General features: G+C 42.2%; 1 protein-coding gene across 3 annotated transcripts in view; it reads left to right on the top strand.

Moving 5' to 3' along the window:
* The window catches only part of tgfbr3 (transforming growth factor, beta receptor III), a 259659-nt gene that overhangs the window by 131481 nt on the left and 103255 nt on the right, over positions 1 to 24923 (top strand). For all 3 annotated transcript variants that reach the window (XR_013285283.1, XM_077533668.1, XM_077533667.1), the window contains one exon: positions 5671 to 5712. The gene's annotated coding sequence lies outside the window, so the exon portion shown is untranslated. The remainder of the gene's footprint in view (positions 1 to 5670; positions 5713 to 24923) is intronic.

The raw sequence follows: 24923 nt of genomic DNA, 5'->3' as shown, positions 1-24923 counted from the left end.
AAATGAAGAAATGAAGCTTCTCGCTCTCTCTCTTTTTTTTTTTTTTTTTGCTCTCTGCAGGCCTCAGCGGCGAGCTTTTATTTCCTAAACACTCCAAGAAAACGCGACTTTTTGTCTCTCTGTTTCTAGTTAAAAAAAAAAAAAAAACGAAGAGAGATTTAATTCCGGCGTGACGGTTATAGGACCCTCCCCCCTCCATTCCATTTTTGTTTTGTTTTTAATGTTGTTTTTTTTCAGTCGTGCGTAATGAAGGTTGTCATTTTCTAATGACTCGACTCATTATGAGCCGCTAATGAGCGCGCCACAACAACCTTAACAAGCACTTTATTCACGTCATATTTTAAACATGCAATATTTCTAAAATACAGTATTCATTTTTTATCCCGCAGCCAAGATTCATTTTTAATGACTTTTATTTCCTCCCGCTTCCGATTTTACTTCAAACATTGTCTTCTATACGTTTATTAAATCATCATTTTTGTTTATTTGATTCGAACGCTGTATTGAAATTCGTTCAAGCAGATCTAAACATAACAAATATGTGTGTTTAATTTAATCTTATATTAATTTTGATTTTGTCCAAGTCATTCAGGTCTTATAGCAAAAAAAAAAAAAAAAGGATTTATCTACATTAAAATGCTGTTAGTGCTGCAGAATTATTGAAATAAATTAACATTTCATACTTCGCCGAGCATCCCAGTCGGACATTTTGTCTGTTAAAAATTAACTATGACTTCAAAAAAAATATCAAAGGAAGACACTCGCTTAAACATGATGAATTAAAAAAAAAAGCCTGCTTAATGAATAAGGAGGTGTTATGTTGTATTATTTAGTTGTTGGAGGGGGGGAAAAAAATAACAACGGAGGGAATGTACAGTGAGAGGCAACCCAGGGTGCATCGATGCTTTCGTCCACACGGGGGCGACAAAGCGAAGCAAAAACTTGTTTAATTGCAACACATGAGATACACCTTTAAAAAACGACACTGCTACTAGAAAGTAAATATTAAAAAAAAGTATCTTTTTTTATTTTTTAATTTTTTAATTTTTAATTTTTTTATGTGCATGTTTAGTGTCCCAGCGTCATCACGTGTCCATTTGCAGCGGGAAAGTCGTGTAAGCTGTCACCTTGCACCGTTGGCGACCTTCAGAGCGCAGCAGCATCTGCGCCATTTAGACTGTCAATCAAGCGGCCGAAAAAAAAAAAAAAGGGGGGGCGGGGGAGGGTTGCTAAATGACTTTTAGGAAAAACAAACTCGTAATTATTGCAACACGGACATGATGCAAATGAGCCGAGGAAAAGTGAAGCAATATAAACAAGACTCAAGTTGGTCAAGATTCTATTAAATAGTCCATTAAAACAAAAACAAAACGACATGAATACAAACATTTTCAGTGCATGTAAGTTATTTTGCATAACACGTGATCACTTCCCCTGACTGAGAAATGGGTCACGTTGATGAATAAAAGCTTTCAAAAACTGTAAATAGCTGTAAATAATTATATTTCAGAGGCCATTTAGGGGGAAAAAATGTCCACAACAAAATGGAGGATTTTTTATTTATTTATTTTTTTAAACACTAACAATTACAAAAAAAAAGTGATAATCATTAATTAATCACAAACCAAATTCAATTGCTTTTGGTGGTTTTCATTTTTTGTTTTGTTTTTTCTTTTTAAGTTCCGCAGAGACTTTTCGGTATCAAATAAAATAAAAAATACTGTACAAATTTGACATGGCTTCAAATGGACGATGGGGTAGGCTAAAGATGAAAGTATTTCAAGACATTCAAGCAACAATTAGCTTCAATTTTAGTGACACTTATCAAAACATTGTCAAAAAAAAAAAAAGGGTGCAACTGTACCTAATGATGTGTCGAAAGCATTTTGCATTTAATCAATAACGCCACATTGGGCTTTCGTTACTTTATATAATGTGTATTATTCCCAACTTTTTCAGCACTGTTCCTAATAAAATGACTCGAGTGTGTTTTCAAGCTTTTACTGAAAAAAGAAATCAAGTATTTTATCCAGTTTTTGTTACATAAGATGTCTTGACGTGATCATACTCACTGTGTACCTAATTAAGTGGACCGACGAGTGTAGTTTGTGAGTGGTCTTAAAAAAAATAAAAAAAAAATAAAAATTGCTCAAGCAGAGGCGGCTCTATTATGCAATTGGATTGTGGCCCACCCCGTCTGTCTACAAGAGTAAACATTTTGTTGTAAAACCGCAAATCCACATTGGACTTTATGGGGGGGGGGAAAAAACAAAACAAAAAAACAGCAAAAATGCATTTTTCTAGTTTGCACTATATAAAATGTTCGATCATTTATGTTAAAAAAAAAAAAAAAGGGATTGTAGATGGTTTAAACAATGACATGTAAAGCGTGTATGTTTTGCAGCATCCCGTATACGGTTTGTCATGTATGATGTGTCTGGCGAGCATGTGACGTCGATGAGCGACGTGAAGCGCGTGCAGGCGAGTTTTGATGTGGGAAGCCGACGAAGGCGGAAATGACGTTCCCGGCCCGGCAAATCATTCCGACATGACGAGCGCATTGATCGGGAGCGCGTTCCCAATGTGGTCCTGGCGAGTGTGCGGAAGGGGGAGGGAGGGCGCGCGTGGGGGGTGGGGGGGGGTGCAATCCCATCATTACCGAAGCTGTCAATCAAGCGAGGCTCGCCGCCTTCCGCCAGCAGCCTTCCCGACTGATTGATCCGTGCTGATGGCATCGCACAAATAATTACCGCCGCGCTCCTGATGTGCGCGTTCACGCTTCGCCAAGGTAATCGGAAAGGGGGGTTGACATTTTAGATGATCCGGAAGGGGCTGACCATGGCGCTACGCGTCACTTCCTGTCATATGGTGGCCACGTTTGGAAGTCGCTTCATTTTTTTACGTGTTATGTTGGAGCATAATTAAGTTTTTTTAACAGAAAAAAAAAATCACTAAACAACCTGTAAGTAGAACATAAATGTTTACAAAATAGTTTTGTACATTTATTTAAAAAAAAAAAAAAACTAAAAAAAAAAACATAATTACAGGAAATATTCACAGCGCTCAATTTTTTCATGTTGTAACAGATTCCAAAATTGAGCCAATTAGTTTTACAATTTATATGTATTTATTTTTATTTATTTATTTGACAAATTACAACCTTTATTGAGATTGATATGTAAATGCCTTCTTTTGTTGTTAAAATTTTCAATATAATTAAAAAAAAAAACACACACACATCATGCATCTCCAAAATATTTACAGTGCTTCAATTTTTCACAATTTATACACATAAAATCTTGGCAAAAAAATTTCCAGCAAGCTGCCACTTCCTGCTGACATATTTTAATTTAAAGGGATACTTGACTCGTTGAACCATTTTCAGCAGTGAACAGTTAATATTTTGTCCAGAATGAATGTGGTAACTTCATCATTTTTCATGTACAATAAATACCATTAAAAAGTAATTTTTGTACTTGCTGTCGACTGATGATGACATCACCTGTGCTGAGGAAGTAGGTAACGACCAATCGTGGCTCAGTTTACTGAACAAACCCAGAAAACAGTTGAGCCACGATTGGCCGTTACCTACTTCCTCAGCACATGTGATGTCATCATCAGTCGACAGCAAGTAGAAAAAATACTTTTCAAAGGTATTAATTGTACATGAAAAAAAATGAAGTTACCACAGTAATTATAGACAAAATATTAACTTTTTACTGCTGAAAATGGCTCAATGAGTCAAGTATCCTTTGAAGGAAAGCCCGTTTAGCTTAATGTTAATAACGCGAAAAATTGGTAGACCTGCTAGTAAATAGCAGCATGTTGACAGATAATATACTACCCACATGCATATATTCTTTTTCCTCTGCGTAGAGCGACTCATTTTGCTGCAGCTTACTGAGTATCTGCGACCGTCTCATGCATATCTTGAAGTCTGTGTTGTGCTGCCCTCAGGTCAACTGCGAGCACAGCCAAAATTGTCAGATAAGAGCTTTGCCTTGTCCACATTGCGCACCTCTACTGCGCCATTAATGACCCCCGTCGAAAACGACGTTTTTTTTTGTTTTTTTTTGCAACCCGATGCACAACGCAAGGTGAACTCGCGCGCTTGCGAGGAAGCGAGCGATGATTAAATGATCAAACGGCCGGCGTGTCACCGCCAGGCGCTCGTCTTCGCCACGAGTGGGTGAGGAGAGAAGAAGGAGGAGAGCGGAGGGGGGGAAAGAAAAAAAAAAAAAAAAAAAAAAAGTCGGTCTGTTTCAAGCGCGCGAGTAATTACAGCCGCCATGTCAGCTTGACATTAATGCAGCCGGCAGAGAGCGCCTAATTGGCCTCGGAGGAGCCCAGAGTGAACCAGAAAATATATTAACATTTTAAAAAAGCATATTTTGCCTAATCCGCTCACTTTCCAACAATATTTGAAGACCCCCAAAAACGCCCCCGGGCGGGAGAATTGAAATGAGCAATTTTGTTTTTGAAGGAAACGGCCAATGAGACAGAAAAGAGAGTAGGGGGTGGGGGGGGGGAATCATTAGAGAGGCTGACAGGCTGGCTGGCTGCTGACTGGCTGGCTTGTCACGGCGCACCACCACATGAAAAGAGCCATAAACGTGCAGCCACAAGTCAAAGCCTATTATCTGCATGTTGGAATGATGCAAAAGGGGGCGGGCAGGGACGCACGGACGGACGGACGGACGGACGGACGGACGGGAGGGGGATTCGTGTCTGCTGTAGGGGAGAAATTGGCCAGATGGAAGATCTTGTAACCACTTAGCAAACGCACAACAAACGTCTGCCTTTTTTTTTTTTTTATAATAACGATAATAATAATAATAATAATACTGCATTGTCATGTGTTGTGTATGTGCTTCTTCAAAATGCACATGCAAATAAATTTGGGGTGGGTGGGGTCATTTGGGCGTCAAAATTATTGATAAATAAACACACTTTTTTTGATTTTCTGCTACATATTCATCAATAATATGTAATAAACGATCAAAGGTTTGATGACAGCTGACTTTATTTGTATTCACTTTGGTCCTTAGTGGGGTGGGATAAGAACTTTTTTTTTTTTTTGGGTTTCAGGACAACTAAATGTACTCCGGAACTGCATGTTTTAGTATTTTGTATGTATAGATTCTTTTGAGTTTGATGGGTGGAATGCAACAAACGCATCCTCCAATTCTGAGATGATCCTTGAATAATTTGCCACAAAAATGTCAATTGTTGTAGCCACTTTTTCCACTAGTTTTGTGTTGAATTTATCAAATTGACAATTAAGGAGACCACAAACTCAAACTGTTTCAAATTCTTTTAACATTAAAAAACAAAACAAAACAAAAAAACGTTTTAATAGTGTTGGTCTGTAACAATATAAGCACCAAATCTGCCATAATAAAGGCTGAACTCTCTCGGTTCAACAAAAAAAAAGTTTGTGGTACTGTTTTTTTTGTTTTGTTTTGTGTTGTTTTAAATCAACCATCAAACATGAGCTAGCTTCACCAAAAAGGCTCACTTCTAACAAAAGTGAGAGAAAATTTGCATTTTTTTGTCAGCACGGTGACTTTGATGTGAATATTTGTTGCTTTTATGACATCTCAATGTTTGAAACAACAAAAACAAGACTGAGAAATGAGTTCTGATGGCCAAATTGTCATTTATTTACAGAAATGTGAACGATGCTGACTCACCATATGGCTCACGGTGAAGGTAAGTGACTTTTTTTTTTTTTTTTTTTACATGGATTTGCCATTCGCGCTATCATTCCATAAGCTTTTTTTCTCAGTTTTGCAACACACCCCTTTGAATAACATGGTTATATCACACATTTACACACTCAGCTGGAGATTTAGTTGCCTAATCTTGCCCGACGTCCGTGTTGCCATTCCTCTCCCTTTTGATCAATGTCACAAGTGAAATTTCATTTCCTAAACTGTGCTAACCTCAACCCAAAGTGAAGCAACACTGCCATCTACAAGTACCTCGTGGTCATTACCTGGTTTGTAATCCTGATTTGTTATTATTATTATTTTTTACTGACGTGGGCGAGGCCTGCCAAGCCTCCACGTTGAAAAAACATACTTGACGATTATATACGTTGATGGCAGTAAACGGTTGAATTGTAGCTGGCGGGTATAAACGTGCACGGCAGTGAATCAGTTCATTGGGAATCGGATTATGAAGGCTTCCTTGGAAAAAGAAAATTGTCCCCTCGAAGGGGTCCCTGGCTCTCAGTGTCAGCATATAACTGTAATTAATTATTTAATTTAATTTAATTAACTTTAATCTGTGCAAATCTATTTATTTTAGGCATTGTCGGGGTTACCTGTTTGACATCTATTAAACACGACACAGAAAGGAGAGAAGACACTCAGTTGAGAGGAGAGGAACTGACTGATACAATTCACTCCTGCACTCTCTGAAGATTCCTCTCCTCACCCTCTCTATTTATTTGCTTTTCCACACCCTTTCCGCACTCCTAGTTACATGGGTGTTCCATACTGCATTGTCATGCATTGACACACATAGATTACAGTGAATTGGGCTTCATTTTGGCCAATTCTTTCATAGTAGTTTGTCAAAGTACGAGCCCAGGAATTTCTTGAAATCCAGAGTATCGTCTGTTTACGAGTCATCGCAAGCGGACGTGGACTGCGATTGTCCAGATCGGAATCCTCCCAAACATGTTTTTGTTCTCACTTCCTACCATCTTCTCAATCCTTTCTGTGGCTTTCCTCGCCGGAGGTGCTAGCCCCGCCCCCTCCACTCCCTTCTCGCCGTCTCGTGTCCGCCGGCCTTTTTTTTTTTTTTTTTTTTTTTTTTAATTCCTTCCCTCCTCATCTCAGGTTCTGTTTTCCAAAAGGGCAAAAAGCTCTCGCGGCCGAGCCGTTTTGGCACCGGCGGGGGTCTCGGCTGCCCTCGTCAGCGCGCAACGCCGCTAACGCTTCGTGACTGCGCTCGTCTCTCGTCGCATCACCGCGCCGTGCGCTTTTAAACGCCTACATCTCGGAAACATGTTCGTGGACGTAAGAATTTGTGTGTTTGGAAAATCCTGGACTCACTCAACATTAAGAATGTGGTGGGCGTGTCTGTCGTGAGTAGAATCACAAAAAAAACTAAATTCAACTCAACTTTATTTAAAACAAAAATTGCTCGATACAAAGTGTTGTACATTTTCGTCTTCGGTAATTAATTTAATGCATGAGTGTTTGGGGATGATTTTAAATGTGATTTTTAAGTAGATTTATTTTGATATTAACCAGAATAATGACGATTGAAAATGTGTCACACAGAAGTGATGTCATCTAGCAGCAGCCAATAGAAAAGCACGTTGAAATGACATCGCTCCCATGGTGTTTTTTTTTTTTTTTTTTTTTTTTTTTTTTTTTTAAATATTTTACACAAGTAATACGCATTTAAAAAAAACTAAAACTAATACTGAAACTAAAACTAAGCATTTATTAAATAACTAAATCTAATAAGAACTACCCAGAAAACTAATTAAAACAAAATTTAAAAAAACTAAACTCAAAATGAAATCAAAACTAAACTAAAAGGAAAAATTCCCAAACCTCTAATAACCCTGGACGCACCGGAATACCAAACCTTCGGTGTCCTTGCCCCGTTTCTCCGCCGCTAAACACCGTCCATTTTGTATTTGCGCCGAATAAACGAAGATGACCCTGCCGGCAAAAACGGCTTTGGCCTTCGCCTCGAAATCCCCGTCCGGGCGGGAGCGCATCATCGTCGTGCGCCGATACCCCCGCTTCCCCCGCATAGCAAACAGGGCCGGCCCCCCGCCCGGGAATCCCGCCTGGGAAGCATCCCCTCTCCATCCGTTTTCAAGGACTGTAAACAACGGCGGCCAAGGAGATTCTCCTCGGCTCAATTACGCCGCTGCCCCGCGGCCTCCCGCCGCCCTGAGAGACGGCGTCTATAATTAGACGAGGCCAGACGTTATTGATGAGCCCTCCCCCCCCCCCCCCCCTCGCGTTAGCATTAGCATTTGCGTCAGCGGGGGCCGGGGCGGACGGCCTCCGGACCCTGGCGGCGCGACGGGGAGAGCGGCGGGCCCGCTCATCAATACGAGCGGCTCTTTTGCCGGTAATTTGCAATAAGTGTCGGCGCCGCATCTTGAGGGACGCGGAAATCATTAGCGGCCGAGGCCCGGCTCGGACGCTAATTGGAAGCGTTGGGCCTTATCAGGCCGAGTTTCTCCGAGACCTTTGACAGGCGGCGATTCCAAAAATCATTGCGGGCTTGTCAATTGAAGGGGCCGTTAAAGGGCTTATTTGAATTTTAATTGGAACTTCCTGCTTCCTGCGCCGGATTGGTTATGAGCTGTGGGGGGGTCAAATTGACGGCTAGCCCGACCGGAACATCCTCGGGACGTCATCGTCAACATCGGAACCGGAGTGGAAAATGTCCCAATTAAGTGTCGCCGCCGCTTAAGATGTTTGTCGGGGAAGGACGTCGATCACCTGCGCTAAAGCGAACGCGTCTCGCTTGTGATGCCGCGAACGTGCCGTGAATTGCCGGGCTTAATAAATGGCACGCGGCTGTGAGAGAAACTGCAGTTTTCATCATTTTAAAGGTTTATGAAATGGGAAACAAAATTGTTTTAAATTTTAAACAAATTTATAAAGTTTAAATTTATTTCCGAAATGGGAGGTGCATTTACAAAAAAAAGAAACATACAAACTGCACAACAAATTTACAAAACCAAATTTTGCAACAAAAAAAAATATTTGCATAAAATTATGTATAAAAAATACTGGTTTACAAATTGAAAAAGGAATGTAAAAAAAATTCTAAAAAAAAATTCTAAAAAAACAAACAAATATTATTTACAAAATGTTAAATATACTTAATAATAATAGTTGAAAAATTAAATGAATAACATAGTAAAACAAATTTACAAAATTCAAAACACATCTACAATTTTATGCATTTAGAAAATAAAAATACAACAACAAAAAAACGGCAAACTTGAAAATTTTTACAAAACGAAAACTGACGCTCAAACTCAAACAAATAAATAAATAAAACAAATTACATAATCAAGAATTTACAAAATGTTAAATGCATTTAGTAATAAAATTACAAACTTTTTTTTTTGGCAAAAAAATACATTTACAAATACATTTATCCATCTATCCATCCACTTTCTTTACCGCTTACTCCTCACAAGGGTCGCGGGTGCTGCTGGAGCCTATCCCAGCTAGCTTCAGGCAGTAGTACACCCTGAACTGGTTGCCAGCCAATTGCAGGACAAATACATTTACAAAACTGAAAATAAATGTACAAAATTGAAGACATGTTCACAAAAAGGGTGACATGCAAGTTCAGGTAGCATTAGCAAGCCTTCTGTTTAACACATTCACTGCCAGCCCAAAAATGCATCATTTGACGTCTTTTTCCGTCAATGGCAGTGAATGAGTTAATCAAAGTGCTTTTTTTTTTTTTTGCATTATTTGAAGCTTTATTATTCAACAGTGAAGATGTTTTGACACTCAATTTCAAAGCTACAAATGAAAAGCATCTTCAATGGCCTGCATGTTAACCCGGTTTACATCAAGTTAGCTGTGGGCCGCGAATGCGTCACAAGTGGAGCGGACATCGTGTGAAAATCGGCCGCATCCAGACAAAAAAAACCCCCAAAAAATCATGTCTTCTTCCGCTAAATGGAGCCGTCACGTGCCATTAAAGCCTCGACCGACCGCATGTCCATTCCGCCATCGCGTCTGGCGTAGGCGAAGCCGCTAACGCCGAGCAGGCTAATGGGCGTCTCATTAGGCAGCCCGCGGCGGCGTGAGAGTTGGCTCGGCCCAAACCAGTCAGCACGTTTCATCTAGTTGAAGATATATTGACCAGAGAATTGCAAACATATTTACAAAGTGTGAAAAATCTGAAACGTTTCAATTTGATGGGTCAAAAATAATCCAATTTGATTGGAAAAAAAAAAAAAAATGGGCTGACTCGCTACTTGGCTTAACTCAACTTTTGTTTTTGTTTTTCTACAAAAGAATAAAAAATAAAAAAATAGTTGTTTTGATACAAAATAACCCAAAGTTGCGTCAAATTGACCAAATAATCCAAAATCTGATTTTGAAGTTTTAATTTTAATTTTTTTTTTAGAAATTATTTCAAATTTATTCAAGTTTTTAAAACAAATTTGCAACTTGACAATGTAAATTTCCATTTAAAAAAAAAAAAAAAAAATACAAATAAAAAACACAAAACAAATGCACCAAATGGAGATAAAACAAAATGAAAATAACATACACATTTGTAAAAATTTTACTTGACCAGATGTAAAAATTAAGTTGTTTTGATACAAAACAACCCAAAATTGCATCAAATTGACCAATTAATCTAAAATCTGATTATTTTTTTACCCAGCATTTTTAATTTTACAAAATTTTAGAAATTATTCCAAATTTATTCTTTTTTAAAACAAATTTGCAACATGACAATGTAAATAATTTCTTTTTTAAAATAAACAAATTAAAAATAAACACAAAACAAATGAAAAAAAAATGAAAATAACACACATAAAAATTTTACTTGACCAGATGTAAATACTTTTACAAAATAAAAATAAAAAAAATGCAAAAGTGTAAAAATTAAATGTTTAATAAAATAAATTTCAAACATAAAATAAATGAAAAAATGAAAGAATAAAATACAAAATATGAACAGAAAAAATACAAAAATGGAAATATATTGTAAAAATGAAATTTAATAATTCATACATAAAATCAATTAACAAATTGTAAAAACAAAAAAAACACCTTAAATGAAATACTGAGCCAAACAATCACCAAAGCACCGTCTTCCCCCCATGCTAACATTGTTTACGTCAGCTTAGCTGCAGGCCGTGACGGCCAACTGCACAAACGCGTCACAAGTGGAGCGGAACTCGTGTGAAAATCGGCCTGGCCCGCACACACAAAAAATCACATCTCCTTCCGCTAAATGGAGCCGTCACGTGCCATTAAAGCCCCGACCGGGCGTCCCTTTCCACCATCCCGTCCGGCCGCACTAGCCGCTAACGCCGAGGAGGCTAATGGCCGTCTCATTAGGCAGCCCACGGCGGCGGAGCGGGAGACGGCATGGGCCGGGCCGGGCCGGGCCGGGCCCCCGACTCAATTGCGTGGGAGCCGGCGTTCGCCGCGCCGGCTGTTTTTTCCGCACCGTCACAAAGCATACGAGCCGATTCGCTTGACCTCATTAGAACGTCGATAAAGAAAGGATGGCGTCACGTGCTAAAAAGACCATTCCGGAACCGTCTGGTGTGCCGGTAAGCGATGAGGAGTGGGTGGGTGGGGGGGGGGGGGGGGGGGGGGGATGGATGAACCCTGCCTCGCCGGGAGGGATCCTGACAAGCGGAGCGACGCAAAGGCGTGTTTAAGAGCAGCAGTCAGTGAAGAGAAAAAAGATTTATGCTTTTAATTAATGGCAATTAAACCGCGCCCGCGAGGCTGGCCCGTGGCGATTGTTCTGCGTGGAAGAAAGGAAGAAAGAAAGGAGGGAGGAGGAAAGGAGGCGCTGACGAGCATTTGAATGCGCTAAGCTCCGCCAGGGGAGCTGACACTGCGGGCGTCAAACCTTCCGCTAAATCAATAACACAATTAAACTTTCATAAAGCGCCCGCGCGCCTTTGATACGTCAAAGCTCCTCCCAGAGCAGGAGAGCAAACAAGCGGCCCGACCGTCGCCCGACAATCAAAGACCGTCACGGGCAATCAAAGACCGTCGCGCAACAATCAAAAGTTTCATCAGCGGGCGATCAAAGGGGCTCGTTAGCACGCGCCGCCGCCGCTAATTACCGCAAATGAGAGCGAGTCCGCCGCCAACCGCCTCACAATGTTCACCGGTGCGACACCACAATCTTACGCAGCGCTTCATCTTCATCTTATGTTTACTAAAATGCTTTTGCATACCTCATTCAAATGTATCAGAGTGTGTTGATGTAGCGTGTCAATGACAGAACCCAGGATGTATTTTTTTGTTCATCTTTAGCTCCATTTTAAAGCCACCTGCGTTGTTGTATTAGCCTCACTCTAGCTAGCATTAAGCTAGTTCATCCCTCAGGTCTGGCGTCCATCTTTTCAAGCTGCCTTTTGCCGTTTGTTTCCATCAGCGAGGAGCACAGCGAGCCGTCAATGGCAGCGAATGAGTTTTAATCAGACACGTTTATTTAGCCAGTTAAACGTCAATGCGGACACACCGTACCTAATAGCGCAAGCTAGCTAGCCGTGAGGTCGCTCTGTGGTGTCATGTGAGCGTGGGTGTTTCACTCGCAGATCAGCCAGGTGCGAGGCGGGACAGATTCACCATGGGAATTGCAACATGTCCGCTTCAAAGTAAGGAGCGGCTCCAGCTGTTGTTGCGTTTACACAGGACACAACCAACCCCCCCACCCCATTTAGCGCCAAACTGCCAATCGATAAAAATAAGACGATGGCCACAGAACAGGAAATGGAGCATATTACGGCTCCACGCGAGATGCTAGCTTTAGCGTTAGCATTGGAGTCCTAATTTCTGCTTTGAAAAATATAATGGAGCTTTCCCTTGACATGACAGGCAACTGAAAAGAGCCAATGAGAGGGCAGCTTGAGGTCACCTGTCTGCTATTAAATGGCTGTTCATTGGCTAGCGACAAGCCAATGCCGTGGTGGCCAGGCTAGCCGCTAGCCCTAAGTTCTTCCAATTTATGCGTTTTTTTTACATGTGTACGTAATGAGGAATGTGTTAAAAATAAATTTTCCATTTCTACAGCCGTTGTCACATTCGAACTCTTTGTCACCAAAAGTCAAAGAAAAAAAAAAATCAGAAAATACTGTACTTTCAATTCCATACTTCTATATACAGTAACACTCCAATGCTAACGCTAATGCTAATGGCATTCGTCGTTGTGCCGCCATCTGTTCGTTGTGACGCTAAAAAGTCTCATGTAATGAAATAAAACGAACCTCATATCACCTGCGGGTTGGACTGAACAAACAAAAGTGGGGGAGAAAAAATAAAAAAACGTTTCGCCGCTTTCATTTCGGGACCGGTTCCGACAGCCCACCTAATTAGCTCTTCATTAATAACGGCAGCGAGGTTGTGAGGTTAAAAACTCGTTTAATTGCCTCCGTATGAACAACACGGCAAAAAGAGTCTAATTCCGCTGCGCTAGTTCAGTCGACACGTCGGGCCCCCTGGAGGGACGGCAATGCGGAGTTAATGCCAGCCGCTGTGACAAACGCACGCGCTCCACTTAGGAATTATCTTGAGGAATGGATACACGCACTCCTCCGCAACAAAACTACTACACTCGCGCGCGCGCGCACACTCATAAGTGTCCGGTGTGACTTATCCGACTTGAGGGCAGTGTTGCTCATTAGCGTCGCGGTTAGCCTAGCGTCCCAGAAAGGTGACTCGGCTTCCCACCTCGCCACCTTGAGCCAACACCACCGCCGGCCGTGACTCGGCCCTCGTCGTTAAAAAAAAAATTAAAAAAAAAAACATCTCTCAGCGAGTGCTTGGCCTTTTCCCGCATGTAAATTCCTCTTGTGGCCGCGACGCTCGTCTGGTTACTGGAGCACGTTTATTCGCGTCTGGATGCTAATGAAAACATTTGAATAATCAGCGGAAGTAGTCGTGACTAAACACGAGGAGAAGGCAACGTCTTAAACATGGAATTTACGTTAACGACATGGTTTTTTTAAAATAAAACTACATGATCACCAAATACATTTTCAATCAAAACCTACAAATATTACATTCTCAACTATAAAGCTCAAGTCAACTCATGAAACAGCCGCAACTACTACATTCTTACACACTTAGCTAGTACACCGTAAACTACTCCCAAAGCTAAACGAAGAGCATCACCAGGGTTGAAATTCCAAGGCAAGGGATTTGTGACCTGACGTGAAAAAGTGAACGTTGTTAACATTGTTAATTTGTTCCATTACTTTTGATTCCTTAAAACGTGTGATGCATAGACTGTATTTACTAAACGAACAATTACTACACTCAACTAAGCAACAACACATGATAACTGTGAGCAAAAATATCCTGGTATTAAATTTACAGCTCTAAAATGTCCATTTTTGAAAAATATTTGGCAAATGGTAATTGACATTTTTCCAACTTACAACCCTCAAAGCACTTTACATTCAACCACTCATTCAATTATATAAATTTGTATAAATAAAAACTGCATTTTTTTTTTAAATTGAAACCAATTTATTTTTTCCAACAAATATTTCAAATTTTATTTTCTAATTTTATCTTTAATGCAATTTAATTTCATATTTAATCAAATACAAGTGAGCTACTCATGTTATCATTGGGGCTAACTAGTACCTAATGGCAATATGTTATTTATTTTATTTAAAAAAAAAAAGAACATTAGTCAAGAAAACGAAAATGCATCCATGTCTCACAGAGGAGACAAAAACCGAGGTAGCGCGTTTACTCAACTACTATTACACTATCACCTTTTAATCTCCTCGACTAGACCCACCTATACTACACACTCAACTAGTGCACCCTCAACTAGTACATTCTCAACTAGTACATTCTCAACAACTACATGCACAGTGTTCGAGGGTGTGTCCAAGTGACGCTGACTCCAAACAAGACCCAGGAAGTTATTAGTTTACAGCAGGCAGAAATGAGGCCAAGGAGGGGATGGGGGGGGGGGGGGGGGGGGGGGGGGCTTGGGCTTGGGGGGGGGGGGTGTACGTATGTTGGGAGGGGGTTCTTGGCCGTATGTGTTGAGGGGGGGGGGGGGGGGGGGGGGGGGGGGGGGTTCTGTGATGATGAATGAGCACATTTCCCCGAGCAAAAGCCTGACCTGGATAGCGCGCTCGCCTTCCTCCTCCGCCAAGTGGGCCGCCATTTTTCAGGAGTACCCCCCACCCCCCACCCGTAATCCCTCCACCCCGAGCCGGCGTAATTTGATCAAATAGCGAGCGCCCTTCCCCTCCACTTATTGGCCAATTAAGTCAAGTTCTCACGCAGGGGGTCCAGCTGGCGGCGTGTTATCCCGGGATGAATTGATTGAAGCGGCGCGGCCTTCTTTTAATGATGGAGGTGATAATACTTGTAATTCTTCTCAGTCAGGGGACGCAGCTGTTGGCGCCCTAATCCCTGTCCTGGTACACTCAAGTAGGGGCGAGGCATTAATCTGCCCGCCTCCCTCCCTCCTTCCAAATATGCTGATCGGACATCTGTGTAATGCCACGTCGAAAGTGTAACAAGATGGTGAAAGACGAGCATGCCGAGCTCACGACTGAACTGCTGGAATTCTTATAAAAAAAAGAAATAAATAAACAAAAAAGCCCCCCCACCCCCAATAACTAGCGCCCCGTGACAATTTAAGAAGGAGAGAGAGATTTGGGGAGCGAAAAATCAATACGTACACGCGTCGCTTTCAAAGGCGTGAATTAGCATTCCCAAAACGGGTTGCCAGGGTGCTGGTAATCATCCCGCCCGCAGCCATCCACTCCAAAACATCAAATTACACTAATGAGCACTAACTGCGCAGAAACGGGAGGCAGAAAACGAGCGGTGAAGTCACACAACGGGCCAAACCCTGGCTTCAAACCCGACTTTTAAAACATTGCCCTGGTTTGATGTCCTACTTCAAAAACTCTAACCCCTGTTTTCTAACCGTAATTGGAAACCCTCACTCAAGCTTTGAAAGCATAATTTAAAACCCAACCTTAATTCAAAACCCTAACCAGGTATCGAAACCCCAACCCTGACTTCAAACCCTACTTTGAATCCAAACACTGGCTTCACGCCCTGTTTTAAAACCTGAATCCTGTCTTGCAACCTGAATTTGGAACCATAATGCAATCTTGAAAGCCCACTTTAGAACCCTAATCTTGGATTGAAACCCTACTTTAAACCATACACTCTTGTTGAAACCCATTTTTGTTTCTAAACCTCAACTTTCAACCCTAATCCATTCTTGAAACCCTACTTTAAAACCCAAACCTTGGCTTGTAGCCTACTTTAAAACCCTCACCCAGATGTGAAACTCTAGTTTGAATCCAAGTCTTGAATACTTGAATACTAGGCCTAACTTTGCCTACAAGCCCTACTTTAATACCCTAAATGGGACTTGAAACCCTCCTTCAAAACCCCAATCCTTGAAACACTAACAAAGACCAAAATCATGCTTTAAATACTGCTTAAAAACCAAATCCCTGGCTTAAAACACTACTTCAAACCCCTAACCCTGGACTGAAACCCTATTTTAATACCTTCACCCTGTTTTCAAGCCTTTGAAACACTGTACCAGTCTTGAAACCCCAACTCGAAACTATAACCAAGTCTTGAAGCATCAACAGTACAATACTGCTCAATTGTTGATGGGTTAGGGTTATGAGGCCTTGTCGCTGTCCATGGTGCTAGCAGGATTAGCTTGTGAATCCAACGAGGATGCGTGCTCCAGAAAAGGTTGTTTTTCTGGAAAAAAAATAAAAGTACATTACTAGTAATGCTAACATGTAGCCACGTAGCATGTTACAATGGGGTGCACGGTGAAGGGGTTTCAAGTACCCCCCCATCGACCCTGGCCTGCTCCCCAGACGGCGTGGGTGAAGTTGAAAGGTCAGTGTCGGCGTGTAGCAAGGAGCTAATTATCCAGCGTTGCGTTGTAGCCGCAGACAAGACCACGGAAAGCTCCGGGGAGTCGGATCAACCATGTTCGGGGAGCCCCCCCTGCTCCTTTTTGCTCATGTTTAATTAATAATTAACACAGTAGCCGAGCGCCCGGTCATGTTAGCTTGTTAGCGCTAACACTGCTCGTTTGGTTCCTGACTTCATCACTGGAACATTTGTCACGTACTTTTATAGCTGTACATCACAACAATGCGAGATAATAGGAAGAAAATATGCACTATACGTTGAATATGCGCGTGTATCTACATTTTCTTCTTCTTCAAAAAAAAAAAGTGATACAATACCAGTAATATTAGCAACACAATGTATACAGGGACTGTGTTAGTAGTCACTTTCAAAGGAGCTTCTCAAATTCTCGTTTGTGAAACGAGTGCGAGTATCTTCAGGCGCATCATTTTCCTCTCACTTTGCATGATGCTCTCAAATTGGCGCACAAAAAAAAAAAAAGAAAGAAAAGCGTGTGACATTTCACACGTCCCGCCGCCGCTAACTAAGCTGTCAAGCGGATAAACTGCGCGCCGTCACGCCGCCAAACGAGCCGCAAACGAGCTACAAGCCCTCTCGCAGCCAATCGCGGGCCGGCAATTAGCACAAGTACCTGCCAAGCCGGCAGTCACGCCGGGGTCCGAGCGGAGACGTCTTTATTACGCGGTGCGAGTGTGGAAGCGGGGGGGGGGGGGTCGGGGTTACGAGGTGATTGAGCACCTGACAGCGTCTGTCTAGAGGTCAACACCGGCGAAGAGGTTCCGGGACCCCCGCGACCCACAGGTCCCACTTGACAAGTCTATCTATAGAAGCACTGACACATACAACAGTGATGGCCTGAAAGCTGGCGCTCACTTCTACACATTAGTACTCGTACTTCTTCTTTGTGGAAATAAAAAGTGTATTTTTATTTTTTATTTTTTATTTTATTTTTTTAGAAAAACAACACATCCACCATGGCTCAAATGGTATAAATCACATTATTCATATTCAGGGTTCATTTCCTGAGCAATAAATTACCATAATTATCAAATTAGTTGATGTCATTGATGTCGTTGAAACACAACATTCTAATTCGTGTTGGATTTGTGGATTATTACTGAAGCAGCATCTGCAGGGGGCGGTGGCCATTTTGTCCCTCGACTGCAAATGACATCACAGTGCCCAAGGGGCTCAGCTTGCTCATGTCACATGACCAAACGCAGAACACACGTGAGCCGTGATTGGTCGTTACCTGAGCATCGGAAAATGGTGAAGTTGTCAAGAAAAGAAAAATGTACTTTGGAAAATAGTTTCTTGGAAACTAAATCTTCAAGAACTAAATCTAGTTAAACCAACTATAAAAATAAAAAACAGACAATAAAATACTAAATAAACTAAACTAAAATAAAAATACATTAAAAATAATATAAAAAAAATAAAATAAAATAAAAATAAAAAAACACACAAAAATAAATAAATAAAATTTAATTAAAAATATAGATTGACGTATTTAATGCTGTATACCAGCAGTTGCCGAATGTTCTTATACCAGGTGTCCCTTCAAAAACAATTTGACTCTCCAAGTATCATAATCTTGACCAACATTGACACACATAATGAAATTTATCAGCATTTTTTTCCCCCTCAATGCATTTCAATGGCCGTCAGTTATGTGTGGATTTGTGCTATTCGCGGGCGAACCCGGTCCATATTCCCTACAAGTAGCCGGGGTCTACCATGCCACTAATGTGGCAACATATTTACATCACATTTAATTCATGCACGCAGTGATGCCGTGAAAGGCTTCGCGGTTGTGGCAGTGTTTTTCACAGCGGTCGTCCGCGTGGCGGGGGGGTTCCATACGCCAGCGCTCGTCAGTCCCACCGGCCAATCCCTGGCCACCAGTCCCGATTAGCCCCGCCCACTAACCTCCCGATGACCAAGCGGGCCTGGCAGGCCACCAGCACCGACATGGCGGCAAACGCTTAGTTTGACCCGGGGCGCTGCTTGGCCGGCAAAGACCTTGAACCAGCGAGGTCGTTAGCATGGGAGCATGTGACTGAGCTAATTGAAATCAACATTCAGGCGAGGTGGGAGGGTGGAGGCGGTTTGGGGGGGGGAGCAGCTCACTTGGCAGCACGGCTCATGCCAACATCAGTCACCACTTGATGCCGCCCCTCCCCAGCAGCACCGAGGGCGGCCCCCGCTATGAGCTGGACGCGCAAACCGGCGCTCCTTCGCAAGGACGTCGAAGGTCCCGGAGCCGGGGGTGGCGAGGGGGGGAGGGGGTGCCGACCAGAACCGGCGGGACTGGAGCGGCTCCGCGGCGCTATCACCTCCCAGCAAGGCCGCCTACAGGCCGGCGTTAATGGTGGCACTCAAGTGGAGCAACCAGCCCCCCCCCCCCCCCCCCCCCCACCCCCCCCCCCAACCCCCTCCGCCCGCTTGGCACCAGCTTATTAGCCCTGGGCGGCGCACATTAATGCTACGCTAATTAGCAACGAGCTGACCAACCAATTATGCACAGTTCAGTCAAGATGCAGAGGTTAAAGGGTCTTCTCATGCCGCATCACACACACTCGCAAATTATCTCCAGCAGCTGTGTGTGGGTGCGTGGGCGTGCGCGCATTGTGTATAAAATCATGTGCGGGATGGTATTGGCCACATTTCTGTCACTTTGTGGCTATGTGTTGCTCATAATATTTACCCAAGGCCATATAATCATTAGAATAACATGTAATGCATTACATTTTTTTCTGTGATTTTTCTTTTCTTTCGTTATTATTGTCATTTATTCATGTCATGAAATCACGTTAATATATTCTTCTTCTTCTACTTCTTCTTCTACTTCTTCTTCTACTACTTCTACTTCTTCTTTTTCTTCTTCTACTTCTTTTTCTTCTACTCCTTCTTCTTCTACTTCTTCTTCTACTTCTACTACTTCTTCTACTTCTACTTCTACTTCTTCTACTCTCCTTCTTCTTCTTCTACTTCTTCTTCTACTTCTTCTACTCTACTTCTTCTTCTTCTACTTCTTCTTCTTCTACTTCTTCTTCTTCTACTTCTACTACTTCTTCTTCTTCTTCTTCTACTTCTACTACTTCTACTTCTTCTTCTACTTCTACTTCTTCTTCTACTTCTACTACTTCTTCTACTTCTACTTCTTCTACTTCTTCTTCTACTTCTACTTCTTCTACTTCTTCTTCTACTTCTACTTCTTCTTCTTCTTCTTCTACTTCTTCTTCTTCTACTTCTACTACTTCTTCTTCTACTTCTTCTTCTACTTCTTCTTCTTCTTCTTCTACTTCTACTACTTCTTCTTCTACTTCTTCTTCTACTTCTACTTCTTCTTCTACTACTACTTCTTCTACTTCTTCAACTTCTACTTCTTTTTCTTCTTCTTCTTCTACTCGTTTCATCTTCATTTTCTTCATTTTTTTCTTCGTCTTTATTGTGTTCGTCTTCATCTTCTTCTTCATCTTCTTCTTTAATGGCGATTAAGGGCGTGTCAGTTAATTTTGTTTTTTTGCTTTCCCCACCCTAACCCTGCAAAAATAAATTAAATTAAAAAACTAAAAACAAATATGGCACTAAAATATATTAATTCAATTAAACAGACCATCTAACAACTGCAGCTAATACATCAGAATAAAAATACAATTGAAACGAACTTTTTCTTTTCATAATGAAACTTATTTTAGTCACCCATTGGGGATTAAAAAAAAAAAAAAAAAAAAAAAGATGTTCTGGTCACAGCCCAATTAGCAGACATGTTTAAAAAGCGCAGACTTGTGACCAGAAGGTGCGAATCCCATCTGGGACGCCTCCTCGCATCCGAGGTACTTAACCCCGAATTGCCTCCGTAAATATCCATCTGCAGCAGCGAAGAGACGGCGGACCGAGGTGACGCTCCTCCGAGGAGCTTTCGCAATGTTTCTATACTGACGCCAGCGCCAAAAGGGATCAAAAAAGTAGTTTGACGCCGTAAAAAAAAAAGCTCGTTTCGGTTTGTATGCTGCTCGCGGCCGGCTGCCATCTGCTTATTTGCGTTTTACTGCACCGTTAGCAGGTAGCCAACATGGCCGCCCTTCTGGCTGTCACCAAACGCACCTCAAGCGCACACAGCAGAAAGATAAAAATGAGGAAGCGAACACATCGCGAAGGTTTGTTTAAATAGTGCTGCCGATTGTCGTGTGACATTTAAAGCTAAGATGCGACCTGAAGACTTTGAACTCCAACGAGATAACTCGGATCGGGCGGAATCATCCAAAAGACATCAGGTGGCTAAGGGGGCCGACCCGGGGCCGCTGACGGGATGGGAGGATGCGGGGAAAAACGCTTGGCCTGAATTTGCATGCTGCCCGCGGCGTCTTGAAGAGGAGAAAAAAAAACAAGAAGAAGGAGAGGAAGCGTCGCGTTTTAAGTCAGAAAAGGGAAAAAGGCTGCCTTCAGGTGCACACTAATTAACAAAGTTTTGTCTGAGAGGAGGCGGCGGGCAAAGTAGAAAGAGCGCCGGCGAATCCCCCAAAGACGCTCTTCAAAGGCGCTTAAACGCATCATCAAAAATAATAATACGAACGCTAACGAGCAGGCGCCGCCGCCGCCGGCGGCGCAAAGCAGGAAGGATGCGAAACAAAAAACATCCTCGTGTATTTTAGTTGAGGACACTTTTACACTCGCCGTTAGCTGAAGAAAAGTATTGATCTTCAGTGACAAGACTGCTCAGCTACAGCTGTCGTGGCAGCCAGCAAATGATTGATTTTGAATTACTTGCTGTCGACTGATGATGACATCACTTGTGCTGAGGAAGTAGCTAACGGTCAATCGTGGCTCACCTGTTTTCTGCGTTTGGCACTGATCTATATTATCTGACTGGATAGCCGATTGGCCAAGACTTTTGAGGTCACAAGGCGGCCATATTGCTCCTCCCAAGAAACGTTTGTCGGCATACCATCCTATACATTTACAGTGTCGAAATTGGAGAACGTTTGAGAGTGTACACAGTTGATGGTGTTTTGAATTTATTAAACATAAACAAGAGGACTTCAGACATTTTACAACTTGCCTTAAATGCATAAATGCTTAATGATGTTTAGTACAGGAGGAAACTTATTTTTATTTTTATTTTTTTTAATTAAAGAATTGTAATTCAACAATAGATGCCTGAGCGATAAACAAAAAAGTTGGTCTTCAAAGTAGCACATACCTTATTTATTTTATTTATTTACTTTTTAAAAAAAATTGTGACCCCCATCCCGCCTCCGGCCTTGTACGAACTGCCTGGGCTATTGGCTATCCAGTCATATACACAGGTCAGTGGGGGTTTGGCCAGTAAACTGAGCCATGATTGGTCTTTACCTACTTCCTCAGCACAGGTGATGTCATCATCAGTTGACAGCAAGTAGAAAAACTACTTTTTAAAGGTATTAATTGTGCATGAAAAATAATGACGTTACAACATTAATTATAGACAAAATATTAACTTTTTACTGCTGAAAATGGCTCAATGAGTCAAATATTCAAATTGACAACAGTTTTTTTTTGTTTTTGTTTTTTAATGTATATGTTTCTGATGAAATAAGAGTCTGAGACATAGAAAGTTTTTATACTTCCAGTTGGAACGTCTTACGAGACAAAGGAAGCTTCCTGCTTAACTTACTACTTGGATCTGTTCTAAGGTTTCATTGTGTAAAGTACACACGAGTTGCTGTTTCCACATTTTGGCTGAAATGAGCACACACGCACACGCACACACTGCAGGCGTCCTTCACACCAGCGAGGCCGGTTGCTGTGCGTTTCCACGGCAACGCGTCGCTGGCGGCCCTGTTGGCTTTCTCCCGTCAGCTTGTTTACGCGGCGGCTTGACCTCGCCTCTTGTCAACCTCCAGCAGGTCTCTGACTCGCGGCCTCCTCCCGTTAACGTCCCGTCCCGACGCCTCCGTCCGTCCGTCCGTGCGTCCGCGCACCTCGTAAGAGCCGCCCAGGGGGGGGCTGTGGTGGTTGGGGGGGGGGGGAGGAGGGTCACGGGCGGCCTGACACCGTGGCGCGCACCCCCTTTGGCCCGGATCCTCGCACTGCCAAGTCGGCTTAGCGTTTCCCGGCCCGTCGTCTCCCGCTACCCACCTTCGACCTCCCCGAGAAAAAGCGTCGGCCGTCCTCGCTCTCTCTCGCCCCGCCGACTGTCCGCTCGCATCGCGTTAGCTTTAGCGTGCCGCCGGACTGCCAGCCGTTGCCAAGGATCAGCTTCCATTAAGCCGACCATTATCAGCACAGATCAGTCGCGTTTCAGCGTTTAAGTGTCCAAAGTTCACGCGGGAAGCCTGAAGGTGGACAAGATGCTCGTGTTTGGACTCTTTGCAACACCGTAGCGTGTATGCTAGGCTAGCAGCACTAATGCTTCATGTCTCCATGAAGACATTTTATTGTCTTAGGTCAATTTTTTATTTTTTTTTACTACTCTAGGAACCCCATTAGGCCTCTTACTAAAAGCAACAAACAACTTAGTAAATGGCTAATTGCTAGCATGGTCAACATTAATTTTAGGTCTTTTTTTTTTTTTTTTTAAACTATACTAGAACCCCATTAAGCCTCTTAATAAAAGCAACAACCATTGTGTAAACAAGTTAGTAAGAAGCTAATGCTAGCATGACATGGCGTAGCAAGGGTCACAGGCACAGCATATGGAAACAAGCTAACAGGTGGCTAACTGCTAGCTTTTTAGACTGGCGTTATTTATGTCAAAACATGTACACCATTTAGCTGGTGGCTAACTACTAGCATGGTGTAAAGCGATTTGGACAGTAAAAAAAGTACATTTGATGTGGCACAACAAAAGTAAACAAACAACCTGGTGGCTAGCTGCTAGCATGTCGGCGAATGTAACAATGTACATTTGATACGTAGACAGGTACAGTCTAACTTCTGGTATGTTACATCTATGTAACATGTATGTAAACAAACTAGCTGATTGGGATTTAAGGTAGTCTTACTTTAATTAACAAACGCAACTTTTGGGTATTTAAGGTCATCTTATTTTAGCTTGTAACACTTTTGGGTAGTCTGTTTGAATTGTGTGCAACTTTTCAGGGTGTTTAAGGTAGTCTTAATATAACCTGTGTAACTTTTGGAGGATTTCTGGAGTCTCATATTAACCTGCACACATTTTGAGGGAATTACGGTAGTTTTGTTCTAACCCAGGGGTGTCAAACTCATGTTCGCTCAGGGGCCGCATGGAGGAAAATATATTACCAAGTGGGCCGCATCAGTAAAATAACTAGTGTTGTTCCGATACCGATACTGGTATCGGCAGAGGTGCCTACAGTTTTAAAACAGTGGTATCGGTATCGGTGACTACTCACAAGTAACATTCCGATACCATTAATTCCAACGCTAATATAGGATTTTGGATGCAGCATCTTGTGTCTTGCTTATGCACGACATTCACTAGTATGTGACATGTTCACTGCATGCCGATCTAAGATATCCGATTGGTCCTTGAATGCTCTGAACCAATGGCAGGACAGCTTTTTCATGTTGAGGAAAAAAAAAACTTAAGTATCGGTATGGTATCGGTATCGGAGGATACTGCAAAGCTGGGTATCGGTATCGGTATCGGGACCCAAAAAAGGTATCGGAACAGCACTAAAAAAAACCTTAAGGATCGGTATGGTATCGCCCGATACTGCAAAGCTGGGTATCGGTATCGGGAGCCAAAAAACGGTATCGGAACAACACTAAAAATAACGGTATATAACTTAAAAACGATTAACGTCATTTATACACAGATTTGTGGACCAGCCCTAAATTACGGAGCTCAACTGTCATTATGTTGCTCCGAAGAATAACACAAATGCAAACGGAACGGGGCGACACTTTGCCGGTATACGTTCCGGACATGTTTTGCATATATATTGTTCCCAGAATGCTTTGTATGGCGCAGTTAATGAAAAGGACAAAATCACCACCAGACATTAAGAGAAGCCCAGAGCTGTAAATTGAGAAGTAGTTTGTTTGTTTAAATCCTGCATTTAAAAAGTGCATTTTCCTGAGTGAAACCGGCAGACCGGCCGGGCCTTTAAAACAAACCGTAACTTTAAGCTGTATGTAAAATAATGACGACCCCCGTACAAGTTGAATTGCTCATATGAGGACTGTTTGTGAAATCACAAATTGTATATATTTTGATTGTGGCCGGTTGATTAATTCGTCTGATGTTACAATTATTATTATTTTTTTTAACTTTACAAAATCATCTCGAGGGCT

Source organism: Festucalex cinctus, chromosome 10, assembly GCF_051991245.1.
Source record: "Festucalex cinctus isolate MCC-2025b chromosome 10, RoL_Fcin_1.0, whole genome shotgun sequence".
Classification (NCBI taxonomy): Eukaryota; Metazoa; Chordata; class Actinopteri; order Syngnathiformes; family Syngnathidae; genus Festucalex; species Festucalex cinctus.
The sequence above is the reverse complement of the archived record's forward strand: the minus strand, read 5'-3'. Positions and strand labels throughout refer to the sequence as shown.